The sequence below is a fragment of the Chiloscyllium plagiosum genome, unplaced genomic scaffold (genome assembly GCF_037043375.1).
Source record: "Chiloscyllium plagiosum isolate Xiang-an unplaced genomic scaffold, Cpla_swu_hap1 HiC_scaffold_3, whole genome shotgun sequence".
Taxonomy (NCBI): domain Eukaryota; kingdom Metazoa; phylum Chordata; class Chondrichthyes; order Orectolobiformes; family Hemiscylliidae; genus Chiloscyllium; species Chiloscyllium plagiosum.
This window is the reverse complement of record NW_028270141.1, coordinates 10,868,916-10,885,428: the sequence shown is the minus strand read 5'-3', so window position 1 is coordinate 10,885,428 and position 16,513 is coordinate 10,868,916. Positions and strand designations below refer to the sequence as shown.

Sequence of the window (16,513 nt, the reverse complement as noted above, 5' to 3'; positions counted from 1 at the left end):
GGTTATCAGGGAAGGTTATCAATTACTTTTTAATAAAGTAATTATTTTAACTTGCCTTCTTTCTTCAAGAACTTGACTGGAAATGGTGCATATTAATAAAAGCTATTTTAGAACAAAATGGTTGTTTTAACCCACTTCTATTTTGACATGATTCAAAGTCTCAATGCTCAGCTATATTCACTAATTAGGATTTGGATGCTGTTGCTTATGATAATCAGCATCCAAAAAAAAAAGTACTTTAATATTGATTTTTGTCTAATCATAAAGCCTATTAAAAGCAATCCAGTCATGCACAGATCCATTATCTCACACTAACAGATTAAACAGTAATTAATGAGCTGTTATGGCAGAGACAGTCGACATTAGTGCACAGCAAAAATACGTATTTTTCAAAATGAAATCTGTCAATGGAAATTATAAATGCTAACATATATCTAATGCTTGAATCACCCGCATTTCAGGCCAACACAAAATATGCCGAGTAAATGACTGGCCTAATGTTTACTGAAGGATTTGAGCCTACCACAATATTTGTTCTGCTTTCCTCTGGTTCACTGGGTCAGCTGATTTTTTTTGCAGCTTGCACGCTCAAGTAAATTGTTTGAAATCCAAACTTTGAAATAAATGAAGGAAAGGGTGATGCAGAATCAGCACATATATGAATATTGCTGCTAAATATGTCACAGTACCAAGTCTGTAGAACTTGACATTCTATTCATTATTTTGCTCAGCAAGAAAAGATGTCAAAGAGATAGAGGTGAGAAAGGGATTGTTTCATACTTTAAACTGACTGCAAAATATTTTGACAATTCAAAATATGTAATTTATAATTAGAAACTCAAAATGGTAGACCATGTAGTGTGTTAACTCTTGAGAGAAATGAGCAAGCCATTCTGGTAATAAAATAGATACATCATTCTGAATGCTTGTACTCTTGTTGATAAATATGCTGGAGAGGATAATGTTGTAACTGACTGATTTTGAAACTCATATGGTAGCTTAATTACGGTTTCTAAACATGAATAATTAAACACAACAACATCTTTCCAGCATGTTCCCTCACCTGATTTATTTTTAGCAAGTTGTCAATAAAAAGCGATAAAATGCTTATAGCTGTTGTATTAAAACAAAAGGCACTTCTCAGATACAAAAAAGTTCCTTTACTCAAGAAATCTGCAGATTAATACATATTTCCAGATTTCAAAGATTATTCACTGTCACAGGCAACTCAATGAAATGTTCTCCTCACTTCTGCACAAAGTACTGACTGTATAAGTTTAGTGACAAGTTAGCAATTCTTAGATTTTAAAACATTTGAGAGGAATTATCAGAACAAGTGCAATACTCATTATGAAAAACATTATAAAATGATAACTCCAACATCTGGAAACACCCGATCATCCAGAAAAGACTGGTCATAAGATGGCGATGTTACTGTAGATGTAGTGCAACATGTTATGGTATAACTTCACGAAAGCAATTTACTGTAACTGGATATTTGAAGTGAGGGAACAGTCTGAAATCAAAAGCCTACAGTGAGGAAGCAGGCCATTCAGCCCATTGAGTCCACTGAAGAGCATCTCACCAAGACCCACCCCCATTAAAGATTTAACCATTTGTCTTCTAGGTTTGTTTATTTTCCTTTACATACATGTCATGGGAAGAAAAGACCAACTGCACTATTTTGATTCAGACAGCAGACCTGAAGCAGCAAATGGAAGAATGTGGAAATATGCACATCCAATCTAGGGATATCTTATTACCCTTAATTGCTGACCCAAGAACTGAGACAGGGAGATAGTGAGGTTGCTGATATTCAAATACAAACAGTCAAATTTCAAAGAAAACTTGAATCAGTCAGTGAATGGTTCAAATACTTGAGATAATGATATTCACTGGTCATCAGTATCTCGGAGTAGGATTGATCAAGAGAATCAAGCATATTGATTGCAAACTTTCTATTTAATATCTCTACTGTGAAAGCTGAAACATTCTCAAAAAACTGGTAATGCTTAGAACAAATCTTTTTTACCTGCATATTTCCTTGAATGCTATTTAATTTAGGACACGCAATTGAGGCAAACTGTAATCAAGTGATTTACTTTTTATTTAAGAGAACAACTTTAATGTGACAAAAAAAAATTAGGGAGGACATTTGGCTCAGTGGTGGTAGTGCCATACTCTAGACAGAGCCCTGGTGACTGGATGTTACAATATGGCCCTTCAATATTGGACTAGCAGAGTACTCTGGATAGAATGGACATTGGCTCCATTTCTGTGTATTTCTACACTTAAAAGGTAAAGAGTTAAAATTTGTCCAGCTCCAGACATTGAGAGTGGGGACTGGATATTAATTCTAAATACTAGCTGAGCATTCAACAGGTATATTTGTCTCTATCAAAAGACAAATACCAAGGAAACCATCTCAGTCGCTCCCGCCAGCAAATAACTTGGAAATCTCATGTACGAAACTTAAACCTGGACCCGTCTATAGCAACACAATTAGTGATAGCTAGACCATGAAAATGATTCAGTAACTTACCTATACCATCAGGTGGTTTCTAAACAATATTATTCTGAAAATGTGATACTATTCTGTGTTACCCAAATAGTAAGGATCAAAGTTACATTTTTTTTTCTTTCCAGCAGAGCACAACGTAAATGAGTCTTCAGTTGGGTTTGGCTGATGAAGTACTGTATGCAAAAAGGTGTTTCCTGAATCTAATTTCGTGGCAGTCACATCATTTAATAGTGATCCTTTTGCAACATTAAAAATAATTTTAAAAGTCATCTTTAAAAACTAATATTGCATTCAAATGTCTCAACATATTTCACACAAAAAAATGTTTTTTGAAATACAGGAAGCAGAGTTCTTTTTCCCCCCAGCAAACAGTAATGATAAGAATGTTTGTGTCGGGCAGGTGTTGAATGCTCATAACCAATGTGTCCAAAATACCTATACTAATCAGTTCAGTAAGAAATCAGTGGTATCATTGATTTGATATTTAACAATGGATACCAAAAAATAACTATTCACTCGACCAACTTGCACAACTGAAGTGCAATGGGACAATACTGATACGGTATCATTCCATGCAGAAGTAATTTCGTATATTAAATGCATATTAAATATTTCTAATTGCTGTTTTCAAGTTAGGAGAGCTACCCCATCCCCAACAAACCTACTTTCTATTTATTGAAGCATTTTGGCAATGGACAATTCAAATAAATTGAATATTTCACTTGTACCTATTTTGGGAGCGATTAAATCACCCATCCAGTTTCACCTGATTAATGAATATAGTCAAAAATCAAACTAAATATACAACTTTGAGAAAAGAAACAGAAAGCTAGTGGAAACATAACTTACTTTAAAAGGACCCAGTATCTGATATCAATTGGCAACCTGTTTCTTTAAATTACAAATGCAATTTTAAAACACATACAGTCTTTCTTCACTTACTGGGAACTTCTTTGTGGATATAGTTGCCAATGCAGTGCTGGAGGGCAATCAATTAAAACTTGAAGCGACATTTGAAAATGAGCAAGGAGTTAAATAGTCTGTGACCATTTGGACAGCAAGCCTTGGTCAAAAAGTGAAACTGCTGAAAAGAAAGCACTGCATTTACATGGTATATTTCACAGCCTCAAGCCATCTCTGTGCATTGTCACTGCTGTATCATAAAGAGCGCACCCCTCAGTTTCCGCACTTAAACGTTTCACAATCCAACAAAGGTGATAACAGCCATCAGTTAATTTGTCCTTGTGTTTTTAAGTCCTGAGGGATAAATGTCGGGCACTGCACTAGGGAGAACTTGGAAGCAGTACCGCGGGGTTTATTCACATCCATCTGAACGGGTAGCGCGGGAGGGTCGGATTACCGTCTCCTGTACAAAGCTGCACCGACACACAGAATGCAAAAGGAAAACTGCTAAAGTTTTCAATGTCAAGTATTCGCCAAACGGTGTTTGAATATTTGATACACGATCGGGAATCACGCCTGCAACAGAAAAAAAAAAATCCTGAAATGTCGCATTTAAACTGTCGGCAAATAAAACGGAATCATCTGATGTTGGTCTGACTGGTGAAGGGACTCTGCTATCTGCCCAGGCCGAGGGGGCTACGCTGCTGAAATTCACTGGCTGCTGTTTCACCCCCACTCCGAGGACAGTAGGTGCTGCTGTACCTTTGAGCCGCTCTGTATCACAGCGCCAGACGAGGGTCTGTATGGAAACAATGGCTCGGGTCTTCTGCTTTTTCAAGCTGCTGAACTGTACCAGGGAGTCGAGGGGTATGGGGGGGGGGGGGGGGGCACCTTAGGACGGGTGGGCGAGGATGCAAGAGAGTCGGAGCTCAGTGCTAGCATAGAGAAGCCTATCACACACACATACATACATACAGCCTGGCTGGGGTCTTCACACAGCTCCCAAACCCACAAGAAAAAATAACACTTCACTGTACCACACTAACCGCAGCATTCAAAATCTGCCCTGCAATCCACATTCCCGGAATGGTATATAAAAAGACCGTTGTGCGGCTAGATTATAAAGGATTAACAGCCCGGCACAGACTAGGCTGCTTAGACTGCTGGGGAGAAACATTCTTAAATCTCGGAGCAAAATCAGAACGGCTCACTAGACCATCACAAACACGATGTGTGACTTCGCTGCACGCATTCTATACAATAATATACACATTTCCAGAAACCCTCCCGCTGCACAATCAACTTTCATAAAGTCTGACAAAGTTAGAAAAACAAAGCGAAATTGCTGGCTCATGGTCACTTTGTAACACACCTTAAACCAGGTTTGTTCATTGTTTTTTTTTAAAATCGGTAAACATTTGTCTTAAAGAAAACAGACTTGTGTTTCTGCCAATACCGAACCTTTCATCAACAGCAAAAGCACGCCTTGAGATGATGAGACATTCAGGAGAATATACAATAACATAAAAAGCAAAGGGGGGTAGGGGGAAATAGGGTCAGGGGGAAATGCAATTGGGGAAAGAAAAGGGGGAGAAAGGGACCAACTTACTCAAGGTGCAGCTGTGCCCGCGGCTTTGGAGTGAGAGACGCTTTTTCAGTAACTTTGGGCTGTCTGGAGGTGTGCAGCGACCGCTATAAATCCCAATGTTTAATGTGCCACTTGGCCGAGCGAGGAGCAAGTTTTATAGAGAAGGAGGAGGCGCGCAGGCGCAGCGGATGTGAACTGAAAGGAGACAGAGACATAGAGAGAGAGAGAGAGAGAGGCAGAGCTCCAGCACCTCATACAATAACCCACACACACACACAGAATCCAAAACAAAATCAAACTCCACAGCTTCCGCTCCTGGAAATCTCTCCTCCACCCAAAAAAAAAAATTGTAAAAGCAGAAGCCAGAGAAATGGCCCTGTAACATTAGCTGCAGCATCTCCCATTATCCAGCACCAAGACACTGTAACTGCAGATGACGATACCATCAACAGCACAGCCCCTTACCTCCACTGCCCGCACGATGAAGGCGGCTCCCTTTGCAAGATTCCCGGCCCTTCAGCTAAAGGGAAGCGGTCCTGTTTGTTTTGGGGGTTTTTTTTTGTTTTGTTTGTGGTTTTGATCTGGTGTGTTTGATGAACTATACAGCAGTTCTCCCAGTTTAAAACAGATTCCCCCAGTTTCAATCAAATTTTCTTATTTCCAGGATCAGATGCTTTTATTAATTTTGAATGCTTTAAATGGGTTTTTTTTTCAGGTCTCTCCCTCTCCGGTTGGTGGGCAGTGAGGCAGCAGGACGATAATATTATTTAGTTAATTCTAAGGGTTTTAAAAAAAAATCTCCCGTATTCCCCCTCCTCTCTACAGCTGATTGACTGCTCCGTCTTGCTCCTGCTGTTGGAGCTAAACCAGCGCAAGGAGCAACGCCGGCTTCACAATCACCTTCCCCACGCTCGCCGCCGATAAACCGGGGCGCGCTCCCGATGGCGGTGCTCACCCACGACTCAGGTCAGGAGTCTCTCGCCTCCTCTATATCTCTGCAAGAGCCTGGGGCGTGCCTGGACATTTGTTTTTCTCTTGCACCCATTTCAGCTTCTCTTTTTTTGTTTTAAAATTTAAAACCCGCAGCTTTCGCGCACAGCAAGGACTGATTAGGGATAGTCAACATGGCTTTGTGCGTGGGAAATCATGTCTCACAAACTTGATTGAGTTTCTTGGAGAAGTAACAAAGAGGGTTGATGAGGGCAGAGTGGTAGATTCATCTATATGGACTTCAGTAAGGCGTTCAACAAGGTTCCCCATGGGAGACTGGTTAGCAAGGTTAGATCTCATGGAATACAGGGAGAACTAGCCATTTGGATACAGAACTGGCTCAAAGGTAGAAGACAGAGGGTGGTGGTGGAGGGTTGTTTTTCAGACTGGAGGCCTGCGATCAGTGGAGTGTGACAAGGATCGGTGCTGGATCCTCTACTTTTTGTCATTTACAGAAATGATTTGGATGTGAGGATAAGAGGTACAGTTAGTAAGTTTGCAGATGACACCAAAATTGGAGGTGTAGTGGACAGCAAAGAAGGTTACCTCAGATTACAAGAGGATCTTGACCAGATGGGCCAATGGGCTGAGAAATGGCAGATGGAGTTTAATTCAGATAAATGCGAGGTGCTGCATTTTGGGAAAGCAAATCTTAGCAGGATGTATACACTTAATGGTAAGGTCCTAGGGAGTGTTGTTGAACAGAGACCTTGGAGTGCAGGTTCATAGCTCCTTGAAAGTGGAGTTGCAGGTAGATAGGATAGTGAAGAAGGTGTTTGGTTTGCTTTCTTTTATTGGTCAGAGTATTGAGTGCAGGAGTTGGGAGGTCATGTTGCAGCTGTGCAGGACATTGGTTAGGCCACTGTTGGAATATTGCTTGCAATTCTGGTCTCCTTCCATTCAGAAAGATGTTGTCAAACTTGAAAGGGTTCAGAAAAGATTTACAAGGATGTTGCCAGGATTAATGGATTTGAGCTATAGGGAGAGGCTGAACAGGCTGGGTCTGTTTTCCCTGGAGCGTCGGAGGCTGAGGGGTGACCTTATAGAGGTTTACAAAATTATGAGGGGCATGAATAGGATAAATAGACAAAGTATTTTCCCCTGGGGTGAGGGAGTCCAAAACTAGATGGCATAGGTTTAGGGTGAGAGGGGAAAGATATAAAAGCGACCTAAGGGGCAACTTTTTCATGCGGAGGGTGGTACGTGTATGGAATGAGCTGCCAGAGGAAGTGGTGGAGGCTGGTACAATTGCAACATTTAAGAGGCATTTGGATGGGTATATGAATAGGTAGAGTTTGGAGGGATATGGGCCGGGTGCTGGCAGGTGGGACCAAATTGAGTTGGGATATCTGGTCGGCATGGACGGGTTGGACCGAAGGGTCTGTTTCCGTACTGTACATCTCTATGACTCTATAACAGCTTCTTCTCTGCTGTTATTAGAATGGACCCTCTGACTTTAAATAATTTGATTTTGCTAATGTTGATCCTGTCTCGCAGTGCACCTCAGTCTGTCCAAGTTTGTTTTTCATCTCATGATTTGTATGTCTTGCTATGATCTGACTGTACTGCTGACGTACAAAGATTTTCACTGTACCTAGTGACTTGTGACAATAAAGCAATCAATCAAAAATCAATGTAACTTACAAAGTTATTTTACTTTGATACCGAACATGTCATAATTTGCCTTTAGCCTTTTAAAAACCTTTGTTTGTAATTGAAGTGTAAATAGATCTAAAGTAAGAAAAATGTATGCAATATTTAGTGGGTAATTGTGGAGATTTAAATGCCCACCCCTACCGTTTCTTGTCACATGCTTCGGTTCCTCATAGTTAAAAATTGTACCTACAGAGAGCATAAGGCTACAAATGTTCACATTGTGCCCCTTTACACCAATACAGTATGAAAAATAGGGAGGTGCAAGTTCATACCTATTGCACCCTAATGTAAATCAGTGGTCACGATGCATTTTATATCAGCAAATGTTATTGCAGCTGTCACTATCTTGTTTAAAAAGTTGCTATTTTTTTGCCAGTCTTTCATTGTGTGACTCTTGCCAGCACCAAAGTAGATGCCAACTATATATTCAAGCTTTAGGAACTGTGGCCTCGTGAATTCTCTTGATGTTTCAAAGGTGAAGGTCTTTGGAAATTTCATTCACCTGATAATCAGTTCTCCATGCATATGATTTTGGGTTGACGACTGAGGTCCATCCAGGCAACGTGACCCACCTAATGCAGTTGGATTTTTGGAAGTTCAGCTTCAATGCTGGTGATGTTGGCTATTTTCAGTGTTTGTGAGGGTTCTGCAGTAGAACTTAAAAGAAGCTGTGGAAGCATTGCTAACGGGAGGCTGCAATGGAAGGTGTATGGGACGTGTGGCACACAAGAGGGTGATAAGGACAATGGCATTATACACGTTCAGTTTGGTTTGCACTCAAAGGCTGTGCCCCACACTCATTTTGAGAGGTACACTAAATATTCTATTTGCTCGAAAAGACCTAATATCCACTTATTTGCATATTGTGGCATCAAACGAAATGACACCCCCCATGTGGGTAAATTGTTTGTCAGCATTCAGCCTGGATTGCTAAATGACGGTGTTTGGTGGTCTATATTCAACTTGGAGTGTAGGGTGATATGGGAGTGCAGTTTCCTTTCATCTAATTCCCAGTCCAAAATTTTATGTCACCTCATCTGCATTGCAGGTTGGACTGACTGTGGGTCAGGAAAGCACAATCATCAGTAAAAAAGAAGTTTGCGATGTACCTGTGACACTTAATAACAGGCCTCTTTCAGTCAGGAATCATATCTTTTCTCTCTCCTTAAAGGTTTCTGTTGCCTGCTGCAGTTTTGTGCTGAAAACGATTGTGATAAATTTGGGGCTGAAACACATTCCTGCTTCACACCACTGGGAATTCGGGAATGACTTGAGTTCATCACTGTGCTGGACTGATGGTACTGATTTTCAAGAAACTGCTTCAGCATGGCCACCAACTTATCTAGGCCTCCATAGTTTTTATGGATTTTCCAAAATCTGTCTCCATTCACTGGTTCAAATGTCTTGGTGAGTTCCATGCAAGTAATGTACAGGCTTTTATTTAGCTCACAACACTTTTCTTGTATTTGTCTGAGTGCAAGTACAATGGCTGCCTCCGTTTATGCTGAAACTGCACTGACCTTAAGTTCACACTATATAATGTTAGTGTAGGATTGCCTAGTGCACCATAATAAAATTCCCTCTTTTATGCATTTCAAGAGGACTCAGCCAATTAATTTAACAGGTTAACATCTCAATTAAGACAGTCGGTTAATAAATTCCCAACAAAAAATATGAATGGGCTTGTAAAGAATAATTACAGTGCGACTTCAAGTCTTCCGCAATTAAGATAAAGGAAGACCTGAAAAGCAGAGGTCTTTGTTCTGAGAATGTCAATAATTTTATCCTAAAGTCCTTACAGTCTACAAAAATATGAATAATTTTCTAATGAGTGATGCTAGGAAGAAAATTCTGCTTAGACATTAGAACACACAAATGTAATGGTGTGGAATTCTATATCTTAATACTTAGGGAGTAAATTTATTGGCAAGATTTGCTTTTTGAATGAAACAATAATAACTATACAAATAGATAATTAACAAGACAATGCATTGGCTTCACAATTTGCAGGTATTATTTATAGGAACTCACTACACATGCATTCATAGTGAAAATATATTAAAGGCGTGGAGTTCTTTAACTCAGAGCTTGGATTAGAGATCAATATTTTACAGACTTCTATCATCTGTAATGGATACAGCATTATCCCCAACATTCACGCTACCTCCTGGGTTACTGTTGCCACTTATTAATTCCTTATTGAGCTGATAGTCAGAACCAGCCGGCAAATTGTATAGGTACAAAAGTGACCATGTCAATTATTTTGCTGCACTCTGGTTAGTTAACTCTAGCAACAGCTGTAAACATACATTCTATTTATCTTTATCAGGTTAAAATGAACTTCTAGTGAATCATACTGTCGGTGTATTCAATATAAACATTTTATATGACACAACGCTGCACCATGTTGTACAGACGGATTCGAGTCAAGAGTGTGGTTTCTTGGGGAGCCCAACAACACTTCCATTGTATTTATTTTTCATATTATTGACAATTAACTATCATTTCCTTTTAAATTTCCAACATTTTCTTGCTGCTTCAGCAAGCGTTACATTGAATACACCGACAGTATGATTCTCTAGAAGTTCATTTTGACATGATAAAGATAAATAGAATGTGTGTTTACAGCTGTTGCTAGAGTTAACTAACCAGAGTGCAGAACACTTTGTTTCATGTTTCACTTCAGTTGTAGACAGCTGACTCCATTGTGGTTGTGAACTTCCACAGCTCTCAGTCTGTAAAATTGTGAAATCTTCAGGTATCCATGTAAAACGCTAAGACTTTTTATTGATTTCCAGGTACTGTCTCTGAAGGCAGCAGCCACCTATGACTCAATTACTTGGACACTAACTTATGACAGCCATTGATTTATTGTGAGAAAGATTTTTTTGCTCCCAGTCCAATTACAGCAAAATTCAATCATTTCCAGGCCTTAAGATTGCATAGATTTTCCTGCTTTATCCTATCAACTTGTGAATTTTCTGTATTACTGTTTTCAACCCAGGAGATCTTGAAAACTTTGCAATAGTCTCTGAAGTAAATTCAGGAAAAACATACCCAATTTGAAGTTAGTCTCAACAGTCATTGCCTATCTGAATTTATATTTCAGGATCAACGGTACATTCCAATATTGTAGCACATGTTTCTGTATTTTTTTTCATTCTTGGATGTAGATATTGATTTTTAGGCTGGTATTTATGGTCCATCCTGACTTCCTCTTGTTAAAGTGGTGGTGGGTTTTCTTGTTGAACACAGCAATACAGTTTATCTGCTGTAGGTATTCCCAGATTGCTGTTGGGTAGAAAGTTCCAGGATTTTGGCTAAACTATTGAAGGAAGAGAGTTGTCAGTGGACTTAAGATTGTGTACGAGCTAAGAAGCCTTCACAAATTTTATCTTTGCATCTTTGGTTAGTACGCATTGTAATTATCCTGCAGAAATGTTGAAGGGGGGGGAATGTATATTTTGGTGGATGATGTGCTGATCAATGTATATTTTGGTGGATGATGTGCAGTCTTGCTTTGTCCTTTGGATGATGTTCAGCTTGTAGATTGTTGTTGCAGCTGTACACATCCAAGTAAATAGAGGATATTCCATCACATTCCTGACCTGTGCCATTTCAATGGCAGAGATCATCAAGGGGATTTTGGACTCTCCCTAAAGTAAGGAGGTCATTGCCTGGGACTAAGTGACAACTAACATTTGTGCAACTCATCAGCAGTGGTTGTAATTCATGACAATTATGCATAACAAACAGCATTACTAAGGTCACCTATCTTTACAGCTACTTGTTCCATGAATTCAGTCATTGCTCTCAAACTCTTGGTCGATACAATAAGTTATTTTTGTGTGTTTTACAATGTGTATATCTAACTCTTTTTCAAAACATATATTATGCATTTTGCATTGGTGAACCTTTAGAAAACATCTAATGATAAAACATCAGGAAATTTGTAGATAAAGCGAAAGGTGTAAATGTCTTTGAATAACTGAAAAGGCTCATAACAAATTGTACAGTTCTAATTGTACAGTTGTGACTGAGATATAGAAATAATTTTGTTAAAAGTTGATTTCAACAAAAAGAGCAAACTACGTTTATGCATAATGTCAAGTTCTTAGAAAGGACAAATGAGTAACTGGGTGTCACAAATAGAATTCAAAACTTAAAATTGTACAACAGCATATACATCAGAATGAAAATTCGAAAGTATCATAATAAAATGTAAAGTAAACCCCATTAATAAAGTGGACTTACATTGGTTTTATTAATTTTTGCTAGACTTATTAACTACAGTGCTATGCAACAGTCACAAACTCATTTGAAAACGTGACTAAATTTTGATTCTGTACTTCACTTCCAAGTTTGGTGTGATGGTTAGGAAGAGATTCACTGAAATTATTCATCTCAAAGAGAATTGAGGCAAACATGGCTAATCTTTTCCATAGTGTTCAATATCCTTTTCATAGAATCCTGGTGAGACCATGGGGCATCGACTCATTGGGGTTTTCTTTTTTTTTTCGGGTCTCCTGGTTATATATATATATTTTTTTTAACCCCCACACTACCACCTAAGTGCGGTAGTGCTTATTTTATCCCCAGCACCCATGGTGTGTGTGTGTGCAGGTGTGAGACACAGTGAGAGACACAAAGTGCACGAATCTTTATTCAAATTCCACCACCAGGAAGATAGGAAAACACCCGGGTGGCCAGTGACAAACACTGCCCTTCACATCAAGGGACAGTGCTGTGTGATCAAAACAGTGAAGGGGAGGGTAGGGACTAAATCAAAATAGAGTTGGAGGAAGAAATGATGCACTCCACTCCCTGCGGCGCCCACCTCTCCCTGAACAACTCCAGGGTGTTGGTCGACACCGCGTGCTCCTTCTCCAAGGACACCCGGGCTCTCACGTAACCGCGGAAGAGGGGCAGGCAGTCGGCCCTAACGACCCCCTCCACGGCCCGCTGCCTCGACCTGTTGATGGGGTTTTCTTTTTTTTTTTCTTCTTTTTTTTCTTCTTTTTTATTTAACCCCCACACTACCACCTAAGTGCGGTAGTGCTTATTTTATCCCCAGCACCCATGGTGTGTGTGTGCAGGTGTGAGACACAGTGAAAGACACAAAGTGCGCCAATCTTTATTCAATTTCCACCACCAGGAAGATAGGAAAACACCCGGGTGGCCAGTGACAAGCACTGCCCTTCACATCAAAGGACAGTGCTGTGTGATCAAACAGTGACGGGGAGGGTAGGGACTAAATCAAAATAGAGTTGGAGGAAGAAATGATGCACTCCACTCCCTGCGGCGCCCACCTCTCCCTGAACAACTCCAGGGTGTTGGTCGACACCGCGTGCTCCTTCTCCAAGGACACCCGGGCTCTCACGTAACCGCGGAAGAGGGGCAGGCAGTCGGCCCTAACGACCCCCTCCACGGCCCGCTGCCTCGACCTGTTGATGGGGTTTTCAGGTTTATCACGTAGGTGATAATTGGGCAGTGCAGTTCAGCCTCCTTAATTGAATCATTTATTTTCATTTGTGAACTAAATGAAATGGAATTGAGTGGATTATCTGACCTATTTAATTTAGATACAGCCCAGCTGGGAATGTTGAGCACTTCTTCTGGATGGTCTGTTTGTGAACTTCCAAAGGAATTGCAGCATTTCTTTATGCAGCTGATGATGTGTTGCTGGTTGACTCACCTAGAATCCTGGGTGATTCTTGATATTTAGCTCAACATTGACCCTCCATATCCTGTTAGATAGTTCATAGTGTGGCAATGTGGCTTTGTGCATGTCAAAAAGGAATTGTTGAGATTTCGGATAGTAGATTTGAGGGATATTTGTCCCAATTGTCAGTTCTTAACAATACCTGGCTTAAATGAAAATTTGAGGAGAGTGTAAGCACTTTGCATCATGAAAACAAATCATAGTTTTCTGGACTTCTCAGTCACTTACTTTAGTTTGGATTGGCCTGGCACCTGCAGGATGTTTGAACAAATATTTCAAAGACAATGATTAATGGCTTAATACTCTAATGATCATTGGCACGTACTGCTGCTACAGCAGCTTTGTTCATTTGAACTTAGCAGAGGTTATTGCCACATAAGGCTGGCATATTGTAGTCAACAAGCGTTGCCATAGTCCATCTGTGGAAAAATTGAAAAACCATATGTGTATAACACATAAATGCTCAGTTCAGGTCACGAGGGATTATGATTGTTATAGCCCCAGGTTACACCATCATGCAGGTAGATATAAGGCAAGCATGAGTCACCTCCCATAAGATTAAGTTGCTCAGACCACTTACTGGGGAATCTGAGCTAATTAACTCAACAAATATCCATGGTAGTCTTGAATTTGTGACACTAATATTTCATTAATAGCTCATAATCAAATTTTACAATGCCCTCTGACACCGATGTGACCAAATAGTTTTTACTTGACTTCATTGCAGTGTTTGCAGTCTGTCCTTATTGGTGATTGTCCATAAAGAACAGTAAGGAATTTGGAGAATTAACATCCTGTTAAACCAAAATGAATTTACAAATTGAATACAATCAGAGCAAAATTATTTGTTCTGTTATAAAATTAACCAGAAAATGCAGTGACATTAATTTGGAATTAAATAAACCTGTTAAGTACATATTCTTGTGAGTAAAGAAGCAGACACTAGATGGAGACATCAAAAGCATTTGGACCAGCTTGGTATCTTCTCCATAGAACATTTTGAGAAATATTAATATGTATTACTGAATACCTTTTTACACTTCTCATTGTCACAGTAGAGAGGAATAGCATTGTTATGTTTTATAAATTTCAAATGTTATGCTGTAATTACTAACAAGGGCACAGTCAGAAAGCCATATGCAGTCTTTAGGCCAACTTACTAATTTAAATATTGTTACCAAGTAGTGTATTAAAATGGAAATGGCATTAATATCTATTTAATGTAAAACATTCTTTTGTTTAAAGTGATTCATTGTAGGTGAAAAAAAATCATAAACATGCATTGTTCATGAAGTGTATCATTCTGATAATATTGTACACATGCTCAAAATTGCTATTGGTGTGTTTTTGTAGCAACAAATTATCAAAGATGCTTGCTACAAATGAATAACTTTATCACTGCTTGTATGTGTGAAAGTAATTAATTATTTGTATTAAAAAGGCATTGTTTTTAATTTTAGAAATGTGTGAAAGGAGGTGTTCTATTTTATGATGTTATCCAATAGATAAGCATTGGTACTGAGCAATTGGCTGATTGCTTTGACCCATACGGAGATGATAATGTTTATGGTCCTAATTTGGCTAATGGATGCAAACCCAATCTCCAGCATCAAATTGTCATTCCCTTGTGCGTGTTCATTGGCTAAAGTATATTTTTGCTATACCATGTCACTTGCTGACTTCATCCAAGAAGCAGGAGAATCGACGTTTTGGGCATAAGCCCTTCTTCAGGAATTAGGAAAGTGTGTCCAGCAGGCTAAGATAAAAGGTAGGGAGGAGGGACTTGGGGGAGGGGCATTGGAAATGCGATAGGTGGAAGGAGATCAAGGTGAGGGTGATAGGCTGGAGTGGGGGTGGGGGCGGAGGGGTCAGGAAGAAGATTGCAGGTTAGGAAGGGTCACCACCTTCCTAATCTGCAATCTTCTTCCTGACCTCTCCGCCCCCCGCCCCCATTCCGGCCTATCACCCTCACCTTGACCTCCTTCCACCTATCGCATTTCCAATGCCCCTCCCGCAAGTCCCTCCTCCCTACCTTTTTATCTTGGCCTGCTGGACACACTTTCCTCATTTCTGAAGAAGGGCTTATGCCTGAAACGTCGATTCTCCTGCTCCTTGGATACTGCCTGACCTGCTGCGCTTTTCAACAACACATTTTCAGCTCTGATCTCCAGCATCTGCAGTCCTCACTTTCTCCACTTGCTGATTTCACCTGCTTTTGCTCTGGTATTCTTGTTGACCAGTTGGTAATGGCTTAAGAATGGTCAGCATCATACAAAAGTTATATCGCATCATAGGTTTGGCTGGTGTTATTCCAACCAGAAGATAAGGAGTAGATCAGCCTGTGTGAAGTGGAATGTTTGCTCAAATGTTTTCTGTTTCTGTTATATTACACCTCAACAATGCATATGCCAACTAACTCCTTAGTCCAATCCTTCAGATGATTATCAGTTAACCTGCTGTATATTCACTGGTTTGTTGTATATTTTGTATATCGGATTTACCTCAAAGTAATGCAGAAATAACACTAGTTGCATGACTGCAATAGGTTTATTTACAGTTTGTTCAGACAATCCTTTCTCAGTGTTGAATTGCTCAATGCCACTATTTGATTCTAGTTTTTATTTCAATGTCAGATGGTGATGAATTCTGTAATTAGCTAAGAACTCCGTGGAAACTCTGGGTTGGAAACAAACTGCGATTCATTTTCATTAGAGATAATCTCTGGCAAACGCTAATTTGTAAACAATTTGTCCAGAGTGTTGAAAATAAATGGTGGTTATGGTATTTGTCATTGCCAGTTTCCGCCCATTTGCAATTTAGATCATGAACTATCAACACAATAGGCTATAAAAATAAAGTGCTGTTGATGTTGGACATTTGAAATACAAACAGTCAACTCTGGAGAAATTCAACTGATCTGGCAGTATCTGTGGAGAAAGAAATAGAATTAATGTTTCGAGTCTGATATAACTCTTCTTCGGAACTGAAATAGGTTGGAAAAGGAGGGAAAAGGAGAAAGTGGAACTGATGGTGAGGGTACCCAGAGCAAAAGACAAAGAGAGTGGTAATTATAGTAGATGGACGATGTTGATGATAGATGATGAGTAGGTGTTAACGGTCAATATTAATAACA

The 16,513-nt window shown here is 39.7% G+C and overlaps 1 protein-coding gene across 7 annotated transcripts in view; it reads right to left on the bottom strand.

The window, feature by feature from the left end:
* klhl29 (kelch-like family member 29) overlaps positions 1-5,676 on the bottom strand; it is a 399,100-nt gene extending 393,424 nt beyond the window's left edge. Inside the window, exons 1-2 of one of the 7 annotated variants that reach the window (XM_043676918.2) lie at positions 5,478-5,676; positions 5,034-5,207 (exon numbers count right to left, since the gene is read on the bottom strand). The gene's annotated coding sequence lies outside the window, so the exon portion shown is untranslated. Of the gene's footprint in view, positions 1-3,463; positions 4,001-4,186; positions 4,291-4,470; positions 4,619-5,033; positions 5,416-5,477 lie in introns of those variants that run through there. The other 6 variants (XM_087977403.1, XM_087977393.1, XM_087977397.1 and 3 more) reach the window with 6 other exon arrangements.
* Between the last annotated feature and the right edge of the window lie 10,837 nt (positions 5,677-16,513).